Source organism: Sinocyclocheilus grahami, unplaced genomic scaffold, assembly GCF_001515645.1.
Source record: "Sinocyclocheilus grahami isolate Dianchi unplaced genomic scaffold, SAMN03320097.WGS_v1.1 scaffold793.1, whole genome shotgun sequence".
In the NCBI taxonomy this organism is placed as follows: domain Eukaryota; kingdom Metazoa; phylum Chordata; class Actinopteri; order Cypriniformes; family Cyprinidae; genus Sinocyclocheilus; species Sinocyclocheilus grahami.
In genome coordinates, this window is record NW_015505972.1 from 210,081 (window position 1) to 224,767 (window position 14,687).

The following is a 14,687-nucleotide window of genomic DNA, read 5'->3' on the forward strand; positions in this document are numbered from 1 at the left end:
ATCTGCTCAACGTTCTGTACTCCCATAGAGACTGTTTGTGTAATTGTGGAAGAAACTAAGTGTGTGAAACAGCCAAGCCCCTCTAAAACACCTTAACTAGCTTGTAAAATCCACTGAAAGGTCACAGTGAAATATTTACTTTCAAAGCGCCACTCTTGTATCAACTGTGGGGGATGTTTTTAACTATGGCCATACGCAATCTGTTTTAGCCATCAAGACAGCAATTTGAGACATACGCAGAGCATATTTGTCATATGAGATTACTTTTGAACAGTCTATGCAAGCTTACTATAAGTGCATCACAAAAAAGAAAATGTCTTTGCTATAAATGCTGGAAAATTCTTGAAATGCAGTGCATCTGTTTCCAGGACAGCATCAGCCTGGGAAAAGAATTTGTACGAACAGATTCTTTAGATGATTGAAAGTGATGTCTGCGAGGCTTGCCATATGACGTGTGTTCTGCAAAAAGAAGGAAGACAAATTTGAAGCAAATTGTTTTCACTGCAGCATCTGCAGGCCAGCTCTAATACCAGTTCAAGCTCCTGCTTTGAACATTTTCATGCCCCGTGAATGTTGTACAGACAAGTGAAGATGAAAAAATAGTGATGTCTTTATCTGGCCAGGCTTTGAAGCGTGGACATCTGCTTTGTATTTTATTGCCGATCCCTCCACTCGGCCATCCAAAAAGCCGCAATTCCCACTCAAGCATTTGCTTAGGATTGTTGTAATTAAATACTTAGGTTTTATTGGCTTCCTCTCTTGCCGAAGACTTCCATGGGGCAAATTCTCAAAGGGAATGGAAGAGCTGACTGCAGATTGTGACAGATTAAGAGGCAATAAATCCAGGAGGGTTGTGAGGTAGTGACCTGTCTTTTTTTCTTACACATCGCAGTGTTTAGAGAGTAAAGTGCAGACAAGCTCTGTGCAGTCCTAACACAGCCAGAATAAGCTAACAGAAGAATGTCTGATGAGATTAAAGCGGAAGAAAGATAAGAGATGTTCAGACATGATGCAGTCAGTTTGTGTGGTAGAAAGAGAGCATGAAAGAGAAAGCAGATATCCTTCTGAAAAGAGAAGAATCAAGTTCATAGGATGAGTGAAAAGAGAAAAGGAAAGATTTGAAAAAAGGACAAATGATGTGGGAGAGGAAGAGACTATGCAAAGTGTGTGTGTATAATGGAGAAAGGGGTGTCTGAAGTAAGCATGTGTGTGTGTGTGTGTCTGTGTCTGTGTCTGTGTCTGTGTCTGTGTCTGTGTCTGTGTCTGTGTCTGTGTCTGTGTCTGTGTCTGTGTCTGTGTCTGTGTCTGTGTCTGTGTCTGTGTCTGTGTCTGTGTCTGTGTCTGTGTATAATGGAGAAAGGGGTGTCTGAAGTAAGCATGTGTGTGTGTGTCTGTGTCTGTGTCTGTCTGTGTGTGTGTGTGTGTGTGTGTGTGTGTGTGTGGGGTGTTTAAAAGTGTTTTTGTGTGATGCTGTTTATTTTTTTAATGTAAGTTGAAGCACATAATTAAAACAACTTAATTTTTTTATTTGTTGAAGTATGTAATTACTGTGCTAGTGGTACCAAATGTAATTACAATCTGTTTGTTTGAGCATCTTGACTGGGCTAGACATAAAAACATAATATAAATAGGTTTGTCTCTCCAGCTGCAAATGGGAGAAATAAAAACTAAGTTTATTATTATTATTATTAATTTATTCGGGGGTTTTTTTGCATGACAGAAAATATAACTAAATGTATGTCTGTTACTAAAATATACAAAAATATTAAATTTCTGACTAAAAATATATTTAAAGGAATATACTAAACTTACAGTATGACCATAGAAGTCATTCTCTGATACTCAAAAGCCATTTGTTGCAGAAATTACACATTTCATATTTAATCTAAATAGGTAATTCTTACAATTATGCTAAATTTAAAATCATAGCAACTTTTTTATTTCAGTAAGGATATTTTACTTAAAATCATTAAAAAGTACAAAAGAAATGTATTTGACTATAGCTACAACACATATGTGAATGCTCTACTGCTGCACTGTGGACACCAGAGCCCACTCCTCCTTTATCTGCCAGACCACTGCTACACAACCCTGACCGTCAGTTTCTTTTGTCAGGAAATGGAACACATTCCTCCACTTTCTCCCTCCGTGTTCCCTTGTTTTTCCCCCAACTGCTGCTGGCGACTTCAGGCAGTATGTTAAAAAATAAGCGAGAGCATGCAAGTAAAACAGAGCAAAAACAGAAGGTTAAGCACATTTTAATGAGAATTGCCCTCCTAACAAGCGAGGCGACCCCCACAGCAGCCCAGTATGCTGGGAGACAGACGTGCTGCACAGCCCATTGAAAGGGCTTCGTCATGTAATGAGCCTCATGTTTGCATGTCAAAGTTCTTCCCGTTGCTCAGCCGCAGCCTCCCCGAGCGCCCATCAGATGCCTCTTTTGTCTACCTACCGATCTTTTAGCGATCAATGACATGACGAAGCCTTTAGCATGTCGGTGACTCAGGACTGAAAGTGGTTGGAGATTATTTGCAAATGTACACTGATTGTCCTGATTATGGGTTAAGTATTAAATCCATGTGTGTTTCTCCCTGCACTGCCAGAGCTGTTTTAGTCATCAGTTACTCCCTGAAGCAAAAGCCCTTTAAAGGGAAGAAGTGAGCACTAGCTGATGCTGGATTGTGTTCATTCGTGTGCAAAACAGTGTCAAAATACTGATCACCCATAAAGGGAAGTAATAATGGGTACTGATGGCTGCCAAATGCTTTTTCTTCCTCTTACAACTTCTATTGTCGGAGTTTATAAAAATGTGTAAGTGTAAATTGTGCATAGTGAAAAGGTGTGTCACTACTCAGAAAATGTGTATGTACTTGAGTGAGTGCAAAACTGTCCCCTGGGCCACCATTGGCATTTGTTGTCCTTCTGGCAGTCATCACAGCAAGATGATGGATGACCACCCACAAGTGGTGCTGGCTAGGGGTTCTGAGAAGCCCTGCTGGTGGTTTATCTAATGAAAACCTGGCATCCTATATCTACAAGCCAAAGCACCATCTGCTATGGGGCACCACGTCTGGTTCTCCTGTAGAAGACAAAAGCCACAATCAGATTTGTGTGCCACTCGGAAATCAATTAGAGAATGACTTAAATTTCAATGCAATTTCTGATTTTGAACTGATGTAGAAAACAGGATGCAGAATTGAAATTTGGATATAAATATATAAGGAAGTAGAATTAAAATGAACCGAAATACAAAGATAGATAGAGCAACAGAATGATAGATAGATAGATAGATAGATAGATAGTTTTTTAACCCAAATGCTGGGTTAAGCCTTTTAAGCCATTTTTGGGGGGTTATTTTTTTCAGTGTTTGGGTATTTTTTCTGTTACCCAGCTCCTGTGTCAAATGTAACAACCTAGTGTTTGGGTTGTTTTGCAGCTCCTGGGTCAGACATGACATAACCCAATGTTTGGGTAGTTTTTGTGTTACTCAGATCCTGGGTCAGACGTAACCCAGCGGTTGAGTTATTTATTGAGCAACAGAATGATAGATACACTCTAAAAAAATGGGTTATTTTTTTAACCCAAATGCTGGGTTAAGCCTTTTAAGCCATTTTTGGGGGGTTATTTTTTTCAGTGTTTGGGTATTTTTTCTGTTACCCAGCTCCTGTGTCAAATGTAACAACCTAGTGTTTGGGTTGTTTTGCAGCTCCTGGGTCAGACATGACATAACCCAATGTTTGGGTAGTTTTTGTGTTACTCAGATCCTGGGTCAGACGTAACCCAGCGGTTGAGTTATTTATTGCAGGGATTTTGCGTCTTCTGTTCTCGAGAGAGCAGTTCTAAGCCCCATCGAATTGATGCATTCTTCTGTAAAATACAGGTTTGTGTACATTTTATTTTATCTATAAAATCGTTACTGTGCTGTATATCATTCAATTTTATGCAGAGCAACATACAGGCGTGCGGTGTGAATCACCTTTAACGAGTGTCGCTGTCTTTTTGCGTGATGGAAAAGATGCTTTGTGATGCTTTGCATAAAATTAAGCGATTTTATTCATAAGGAGACAGCATATAATACTTTGGATGTTAAAGCATGTCCTCAGAGCTGTTTATTGTTTGTTTATTGGCAGGTTATGGAGTCACAGCATGTTTCGACTAGAGTGAAACGCAGGGCGGCGGTCCGTTAGCAGCTCCCCACTGAACACGACTCCAGCTCGAGCAGGAGAACCAGCTCCATACGGTGGAAACAGAATAATAGAGACTGGTCGATTACACGTGAATTACTTCTGTTTAATGTTGAATTGTTCTTCTAATGTTTGTTAAACGAGTTTAAATATAGGCAATATGTATAGCCTATTAAAAACGATATAAACAATGCTGTAAATGATAAATAAAGGAAAATAAAGGATGTTATCATGCAAACCAACATCAGTGTGGAGCATTTTAGAAACGTTTATCTGTAAACATTATTTAACGTATGAAGTAAAAAAAAAAAAAGCTAGTAATATAGTAAAAATTAATAAACCCATTAGCTGGGTTAAATCAACCCATTATGCTGGGTTAATAAACAATCCAATTTGCTGGGTAAATTTAACCCAAGATGGGTTCTGTCCTATATTTACCCAGCCCTTGGGTTAATAACAACCCAAATTGGGTTGTTTTTAACCCAGTGTTTTTTAGAGTGTAGGTAGATATAGATATATCTAGTATCTAGATGGAGTGCCGTTAACAGAGCCATCACATGTGGAGGAGTGTTTTTTTCTTCGTTTTTATCTTTCAAACTAACCTCCTGCCGTCCAAATCTGTTTCCATTTATTTAGGGGAAGTCGGTCAGGAGAGAAATGTTCCATGTGAACGGCAATTGAAAGCGCAATGGAGCACAGGCCACAGGACCTGGTCACAGAGCATTAACTACACATCGGCATCATGCGTCATTAAAGAAATGAGGTTTGCTTGTAAGTGTTCGAGTAAATTTCTACAGGTGTTTTTGAATTTGTGTAGCATTGTGCACAAACTGTGAAACTCTCTGATTAACGTCTGGCCCTTGTTATACTCTAATGATTGATAACGGCCATTATTTTAGGTTTGTTTGGTGTACAATGGGATGCAGAGATTTTCTAAATGAGCATTAACATGAAATTTCCTGTTACCATTTGTTTAATATTTGAGGTTTTAATGAGTTTTGGCTCTGGACTTTGAATAATGTAAATACATTACGCATAAACTGGATCCAGCTTGACTTAAGCAAAATAATTAAGTAACGGATTAAGATCTTTAATGAAGCATGACACGTAATATAGTAGAAAATTAAGTCTAAGTTGACAACACACAGTTCTATCAATTCTCTAGTTAATTTCCAACTGGAAAATTGGTTTTAATTAAAAGATGCAGCTGAACAGGTAGAAATCCTGCAGTCATGTTATTCGTTCAGCATGTCATGCTATTATATATTAATTAGCTTTTCTTTTCTCTTTACGCGATAGATGTACATTTCTTCTCAATCGATTTTTATCAACCAGCAATTGTTTCAACTTCAAACGCACTTTGTTATTTCATGAGCCTTCGGTAAGATATTTGTTTGGCCTCTGTGGGAAATCAAGAAGATGAATCAAGTGTGAGTCATTCTGTTACTCATAAGGACTTGTGGGCTTTCCCAACCGCAAACATTAGTGAACTACAGCCAGACAGTTAGCTACTGAGATAGCACTGTTGTAACTAGACACAACACAGTTTTATAAACAACCACAGATCAGTCAAAATAACAGAGGCAATGAAGCAGCAGTATTCCTCTTAAAGGGGCAGTTCACATTAAATTTAAAATTCTATGATTATTTCACCCTCATGACATTTCAAACCTGTATGGCATTTTCTGTAATCCACAAAAGAAGATATTTTGAAAAATGTTTCTGTGGGTAATGACAAACATGTTTGTGTGAACTATCCCTTTAAGATGTGAAATGTGATTGTCACAAATACCTGCACTTTTTACATAAAATTTTTAAAGTCAACATAAAAAACAAATAGTCAACATGAAAAAAAATTTAATTACATTTGAAAATGTCTAAAATTGCTATTCTGTTTCTATTTGATTGTTATTTGAATATCTTGTTTCACTCCAAAATACGAAGTAAAATGGCTTTAAAGTCACAATGGAAGTAGTGACAGATCTGTTCTTCTGTATTGTGATGTACATCTGTGTGTAAGATCTGAATGTAGGCTTGCATTCGATTGTAAGAAAGCGGCTAGGTTTAAGCGGAATAAATGATTGGAGAAGTCTGTACATGACACCAAAGACAAATCTGATGTTCCAGAATATCGAGCTGTGACACTAATTTAAAATTACAAGGTAAAAAAAAAAAAAAACATCACATGGATGATTTTTTTCACAATAAGATAAATAACATGCATTTAGAAAGGGTGAGTTTTTATTTAGAATCAGTTTAAATTATATTATAAAGGGGCTGTTGGATGCTTGATTCTGATTGGCTGACGAACATCCTCTCTCTCGATCACTCTCACCAGAACTGTCGCAAGGGCTGTGCGAAGTGTGCGGCCGCACAGGGCCTCGCACCTCTAGAGGGCCCTCGCTCCTGGCCTGCATTGTATGTGGTTTATGTCTAATTTTTTATTACTGTTTTTCCACCCAGCATTGATAAAATACAATTCCTGCTGTCTCTCTCTCTCAATTATATAATCAAGGCCACGTGAAAAAAAAAATCTGAAATTTTTTTTTTGAGAGAGCGCAACCGATTTTGTAGACACAAGTTGGTTGGTGAGAAAAGGAAAAATAATTTAAAATAAAGAAGTATTTCAGAAGTCACTGCGAGGATCGCTGGATGAAGTAAATTGACTTTTACCAAATCCGTTATGGTGAGTTGACCTGAGTTCATCTCATATTTTAATCATTGGCCTCACACTCCATGTTCGCACAGGGCCTCGCACCCCTCTTGCGACGGCCCTGACACTCACACATACAAACACACACACACGGAAACATACACAGAAACATGTTGTCAGCGCTGTCCACGACTTCATCACTAAAATAGTTTCGCTACTGAAAAGCTACATGACATTTCTCAGTAGCGAGGTGGTAACGTCGCTGTTTTTGAGGCAGAAAACCTTACAGCTTTGTTGTTAGTAGAGATGCTGCTGCCGAACACTGTTGAGAGACGCACAGACGCAAGTAATTCACGCGCTTGATCTCTCTCATAACTGCATTTTAGTCTGCATATTAATACTAGCTCTGAAATCTACTATGGAATTAGCAACGGAGGCTTGGGATGAGATATGTAAGGATAGTCCTACACACAGTCAAATACTGAATGTCTTGAAATATAACATCTGAACAATGCCTTGGAAATGGTGACTGTTTTGTCATGTAATATATACAGTGACCGCATTACCACCTCTGGTGTGCATTATTTTTGTAATATTTCTAAAGCCGGTCCTTAATTATTCCTTACTGCTTGTCAAACTGACTAAAAACAGACTGGTTCTGTGCACCTGTCTGATTAAATTACTTAAGTGACGTCTGCTTTCAGATTGAGTGGCAATCAGCAAGTAAAGGACATCTAAAAGACAGCCAGGATGAACGGGAGAGATACAGAAATGCACTTCCTCTACACAGGTATTCCAATTCAGCAGAAAACGTCGCTATGTCAGGCCAGTGGACCCTCACTAGTGGCCCCCCTCCACAAACACACACCTCTATCATACTGTCCTGCTCTCCTACACACACATTGTGCCAATGCTTCCTGCATCCTCGCTGCCAGCGTGGCTTAGCCTCTGGTGGGTTGTTGGATTCAGGCGTCGGGGTTACTAGCCAGCAAGAGTGCTCTGTGAACACAGCCATGCATATGACAGCTCCATGGGACAACGTACAAGCGCGTGCATTTGTCTTGCTGTTCCTGCCCTAATCAGATCATCCCTGGGGTACATCTGATTGACACATTCTGCCCGCCTTCTCACCCTTTTCTGTGGGAAGTGCTGGTATGGCATTGGCTACTGCAGTGTGTTTTTGTGTACATGAGCGGGTGTGTCCGCACCTTCACCCTAAGTAAATACACATATATACTGTAAAATACTTTTTTCTCCACCATATGATGCTGATAATGTATTTATTTTTAACCCGAACACCTTTCAGTTCCTTATTATTTTCCACAACAAACTGACTTCACTAAAACTTTGCATCACATTATATTGGTGTAAAAGCCTGTATTTTATTCACTAACCAACCCCAATCCAGTTTAACCAAATAGTTCACCTAAAAAAAAAATATATATAGTTTTATCATATAAATCCAAACCTGTTAGACTTTAGATTTAGACTTGCATTTAAATGTACATTTACATTTAAACATTTAGCAGACACTTTTATTCAAAGTGACTTACAAATGAGGACAATGGAAGCAATCAAAATCAACAAAATAGCAACGATATGCAAGTGCTATAACAAGTCTCAGTAAGCTTAATGCAGTACACGTAGCAAGGTTTTTTATAATCATATAATAAATAAAAAGAAAACAGAATAGAAAAAGAATAGAGCAAGCTAGTGTTAGAGGCCTTTTTTGCTTTTGTTAATCAGAAGTCAGAAAGTCAGAATTATAATTGTATAATAAATAAAAAGAAAACAAATAGATAAAATGCAAAGCAAGTGTTAGTTTTTTTTTTTTTTTTAAGAAAACAAGCAGTTAGTAAATAAATAAATAGAGTGCACGTCTAAAAGGGGCAAGTTTTTTTTCTTTCTTTTTTTATAAAGAATATAGAATCAGAGTAGAGAGTGCTAGAGTTAGAGGGTCAAATAACGATGGAAGAGATGTGTTTTTAGTCGTTTCTTGAAGATGGCTAAGGACTCAGCTGCTCGGATTGAGTTGGGCAGGTCATTCCACCAGGAGGGAACACACTAAAACTTTGCATCACATTATATTGGTGTAAAAGCCTGTATTTTATTCACTAACCAACCCCAATCCAGTTTAACCAAATAGTTCACCTAAAAAAAAAATATATATATATAATATATATATATATATATATATATATATATATATATCATATATATATATATCAAATATAGTTTTATCATATAAATCCAAACCTGTTAGACTTTAGATTTAGACTTGCATTTAAATGTACATTTACATTTAAACATTTAGCAGACACTTTTATTCAAAGTGACTTACAAATGAGGACAATGGAAGCAATCAAAATCAACAAAATAGCAACGATATGCAAGTGCTATAACAAGTCTCAGTAAGCTTAATGCAGTACACGTAGCAAGGTTTTTTATAATCATATAATAAATAAAAAGAAAACAGAATAGAAAAAGAATAGAGCAAGCTAGTGTTAGAGGCCTTTTTTGCTTTTGTTAATCAGAAGTCAGAAAGTCAGAATTATAATTGTATAATAAATAAAAAGAAAACAAATAGATAAAATGCAAAGCAAGTGTTAGTTTTTTTTTTTTTTTTAAGAAAACAAGCAGTTAGTAAATAAATAAATAGAGTGCACGTCTAAAAGGGGCAAGTTTTTTTTCTTTCTTTTTTTATAAAGAATATAGAATCAGAGTAGAGAGTGCTAGAGTTAGAGGGTCAAATAACGATGGAAGAGATGTGTTTTTAGTCGTTTCTTGAAGATGGCTAAGGACTCAGCTGCTCGGATTGAGTTGGGCAGGTCATTCCACCAGGAGGGAACAGTTAATTTAAAAGTCTGAGAAAGTTATTTTGTGCCTCTTTGGGATGGCACAATAAAGAGCCGTTCACTTGCAGAACGCAGGCTTCTAGAGGGCACATAACTCTGAAGTAATGAATTTAGGTAAATGGGTGCAGAGCCAGTGGTGGTTTTGTAGGCAAACATTAATGCCTTGAATTTAATGCGAGCAGCTACTGGTAGCCAGTGCAAACTGATGAACAGAGGTGTGACATGTTCTTTTCGGCTCATTAAAAATTAATCTTGCTGCCGCGTTCTGGATTAATTGTAAAGGTTTGATAGAACTGGCTGGAAGACCTGCCAAGAGAGCATTGCAATAGTCCAGCCTGGACAGAACCAGGCTTTAATAATCTTTTGTCGAGCTTTAAAAACGTACACATCTTATGTTTTGACTAACATTCTAAAGCACATGTAAAGTACTTGATTTTAATGTTAAAGTAGTGTGTTATTCAATATTACATTTACAGTCAATTTTATATGTACTAAATTAAATGAACTTTACATGTACTTTGTCATTCCATGTGTAATTACAAATATATTTCAGTATATGACATGCAAGTTTCAAAGGAAATCACATAAAAGTTTAGTTACCATAAATTCTTGTCAGTATACATTCAACCGTATACTAACCCTAATTCTGAAATTAGATATAAAAATGCACTTAAGTATGTCAAAAAGTTTTAAGCAACGAATTGCATTTAATATAAATTTAAACTCCAAAGTGTAAAAATATAAAGGTTTACATGATCTTATACTATGAGCTCATCAAGCATATTTGGTATTTTCATTGTTTTCTAAAACAAAACCCCTTAATGTAATTTAGGGTCATTATAGATCACAAAACTCAGCATACTGGATGGAGAATGTTTATACCTAACCACATAATTCTTTTTGATCAGTCAAATAGCTGTCCGATTGAGTAAAGCCCATTCCATTTACACTACAGCCACATAAAGGCATCTCAGCAAACCAGAATTAATCTGATCTACTCTCCCAAAGTTATATGTACAGTAAATATAACACTTCCGAGTTCACTTCAGACATTACGCTGTTGATGGACAGTATAATTTGATCAGATGGCTATCAGTAAAAAATGGATGAAGTTGCCAAATAGAAATACTTCCCTGGCCGTGCAGTATAGACGAGTGGCCTTTTTGTGGGTGTGTTTGTGCTGCTACCTGATTTGCATAATTCCTATAGTGAATTGGTCTCTACAATAATGCAGACAGTGCAAATAAACGTCGCTATCGATTTATTCTTAGTGAATTCCCTCCTTACTGAAGCCCCTTAAAGTTAAACAGGAAATCCTATTCAAAGCGATGCTATGATATTATCCGTGTTTACATACCGCAGATATGCTAAGTGTGTATACAGCGAGCGTTGAAGTTGAGATCCGTGCTGTGCGCTATCGTTCTGTGGAATCAGTGAATTCCTTAACACTCACATCTGCATGGTTTCACACAAGCCAGATCCAGATGTTGCTTGACCAAGTCCACAGCAGGAGACGAAGAGCAGAGCTTTCCATCATTCCAACAGCAGCAAACAGCTCTGTTGAAGAGACAAACCTGAAACGTGTCAGGTCTGGAAACCGTTTCTGGCTTGTTTATGGGACTTTTGCTTAATTCTTGATTCAGAGATACTGAGTGTAGATCAGCATGCGGTTAAACCAGAATATACTTGATTTCAAGGAGGAGACCATTTGTGACCTTCAATGTTGAAGTTCTGCAAGCCTGTTCACTATAAAATCTCTCGCAAAAGACACAGAAAGAAACCAGGGCAACTGAATTATTTTTGCTAACTATTCTCGTCTGCTTTGATGGTAAGCAGAGGAATGGAGAGTCAGCTTCAACATTCCCATAGGATCTAAGTATACATATGGTTTCAGATGTTTCTACCTGTGGCTGAAGCTAAAATGACAAATGGCTTCCAGAGTTAGCCAATGAAGATGACCCTGAAAACACACACACACACACACACACAGAGAAGGTATTGATGATCACAGTACAACAATTTAAGATTTTTTTTCCTAGTACCCCAAAAAAAACATTTGAAGGTTTCATTGATCTAAAAGGGTTTACAGTCTAATGTCATGGGAGATCATAGGATAACCATTTTTTAGCTCATATGATGCCATAGGAAAACATTTATAATTCACACAGAGAAGGTATTGATGATCACAGTACAACAATTTAAGATTTTTTTTCCTAGTACCCCAAAAAAAAACATTTGAAGGTTTCATTGATCTAAAAGGGTTTACAGTCTAATGTCATGGGAGATCATAGGATAACCATTTTTTAGCTCATATGATGCCATAGGAAAACATTTATAATTTTCATGGTTCTTTAGAAAAACATCTGTGCTGGTGCTTCAAAGAACCCCAGATGGCTTCAACTTTCCTCTGATAAAGGAATAGATTATCCAAAAATGAAAATTGTGTGTTGATTTACTCACTTTCATGTCCTTACAAACTCATTTTAATACCAATAAAAACTAAAGTATATTTAAAAAATTAAAAAAAACATTTTGGTTGGTCTACTAAAAATGAATTGGGAATGGCACTCATTCTTTTGTGACCAGGCACTATTGACATCAAATCACACAGAATGCATCTAATGTTATCATGATTGATTTAAGAGCTACAACAGTAAGTATTAAAAAACATATCACATATTATGTTCTTTGAAATGCAGGTTCTGCAGTTTTGAAATAACATAAATGTATTTTCATTTTTGGGTGAGCTAATAACTTAATGTATAACAACATGAAGAACATTTTTTCTTCTCCACAGAACCATATAAGCTACTGTAGCCAACAAACTCCTACAGGAAATAAAAAGATTCTGATAAATTCTGCTGAACCTAAAGTGCACCAAATATCTACATCCATGTCACAAATTTAGCTTACTACTACAGGATAAGTATTTCTGGCAAGAAACTGAAAATGACTGTCTGAATTTACAACACTTGTTTTGTTATCAGAGAAAGCTGGTAACAAAGATTAGTCAGCACCTCTAGAGCAGCTGAATTCAGCCATATCGCACACTTATCTGATGATCATTTGAATTAGATGCCGAAACACTCCACACATGATCTTGTGTTTCCATATCTGTTTCAGTTTCCTCTGAATTTTTAGAAATATGACATGTCCCATACAAGCCGAATAACCTCTGATAAGAAAAACAGAGCAGAAAAATAGCCCTAGATGTCAGTATTTAACATCAGGATTCAAACATTTGCTCGGCCACATTTTGAGCTCAGACCACAGCAGTCTAACATAGAAATAAAGCAGAAAAGGACTCCCTTCTGTTTCTCTTACCCTCAAAAAAGATTCTGATAAATTCTGCTGAACCTAAAGTGCACCAAATATCTACATCCATGTCACAAATTTAGCTTACTACTACAGGATAAGTATTTCTGGTAAGAAACTGAAAATGACTGTCTGAATTTACAACACTTGTTTTGTTATCAGAGAAAGCTGGTAACAAAGATTAGTCAGCACCTCTAGAGCAGCTGAATTCAGCCATATAGCACACTTATCTGATGATCATTTGAATTAGATGCCGAAACACTCCACACATGATCTTGTGTTTCCATATCTGTTTCAGTTTCCTCTGAATTTTTAGAAATATGACATGTCCCATACAAGCCGAATAACCTCTGATAAGAAAAACAGAGCAGAAAAATAGCCCTAGATGTCAGTATTTAACATCAGGATTCAAACATTTGCTCGGCCACATTTTGAGCTCAGACCACAGCAGTCTAACATAGAAATAAAGCAGAAAAGGACTCCCTTCTGTTTCTCTTACCCTCGGCATCCCACTGCTCAGTTTGTGTGTCTGTGTGTTCTGGCTATTTTGGCTTTGCTCATGAAGAGAAGCCCACCAGAGGATGAAAACAACACAAATCAATTGTGCTGATAGCCTCCCTCCCTCTCCGCTCAGAGGCCAGCAGCAGTGATATATACCAGCACTTTACAAAAGGAAAACACACACTAAATACTTGCAATATAAACATATGTCAGATGAATGAGAGAGAGAGAGAGAGGTGGAATGGCAGGGAAAAATGACGATGTGAGTGATTTATCGGCAAAGGATGAAACACGCGGCTTTCAAAGAGAAGTATTCGGTCAGAAAACTGATATACGAGCTGTTACAAATACTTCCTCTCTTTGTTATGAAGCAGTCCGTGACACATCTGATAAAGATGACCTGATAAAAACATTTAGTGCCATGGAACATCATGTTTCACTTCATTCACAAACAGTGAGCTTTTTGTGCAAAATTGAGGGTAATATCAACAGTTCTGGCAGAAGGAAGATTGAAAACCCATGACTTGCCGTATAAACACTTATTAGGAAGAGACAGAAAGGAAAGATGGAATTCAAAGTCTGTCAATTCATTACATGTTTAGGTCTGCCATATTCAATTCATACTATTCAGACCTCAGTACAGATGATAATACAAAGGTTCTTTGTTTGCATTGGTGTTTTCATGAAGATCCTTAAACATCCATGGAAACTTTCCATTGCACAAAAGGTTCTTTATAGTGGAAAAAGGTTCTTCAGATTGTTGAAATGTTCTTCACACTAAGAAAAAATATGAAGAAAGATCACTGAAAGGTTCTTTTGGGAACCAAAATAGCTTTTTCTATGGCATCACTGCAAGTGTGTAGGTGGCGACAAGTAAATAATTTATTAATTTATTCAAGAAATTGCGTTTAAAAATGCAGATTTATTTAGAAGTGACTGAAATCACATACTTTCTGAGTACACTGTAAAAAGTAATCACTGAATCTACTTAAGAAAAGCGAGTAAACGTAACTGATTTTTACAAATTTGTTGAATTTACTTAATTACACTGTGTTATGTGAACTTTCAGGTGGATGCAATAGTTAAACTAAACAACTTTAGTAAACAGTATTTAAGAACATCTAGTTTGTTGGATTAAATCCCACTATGTGCCCTAATAACTCTAGACCAGTAGGTGGC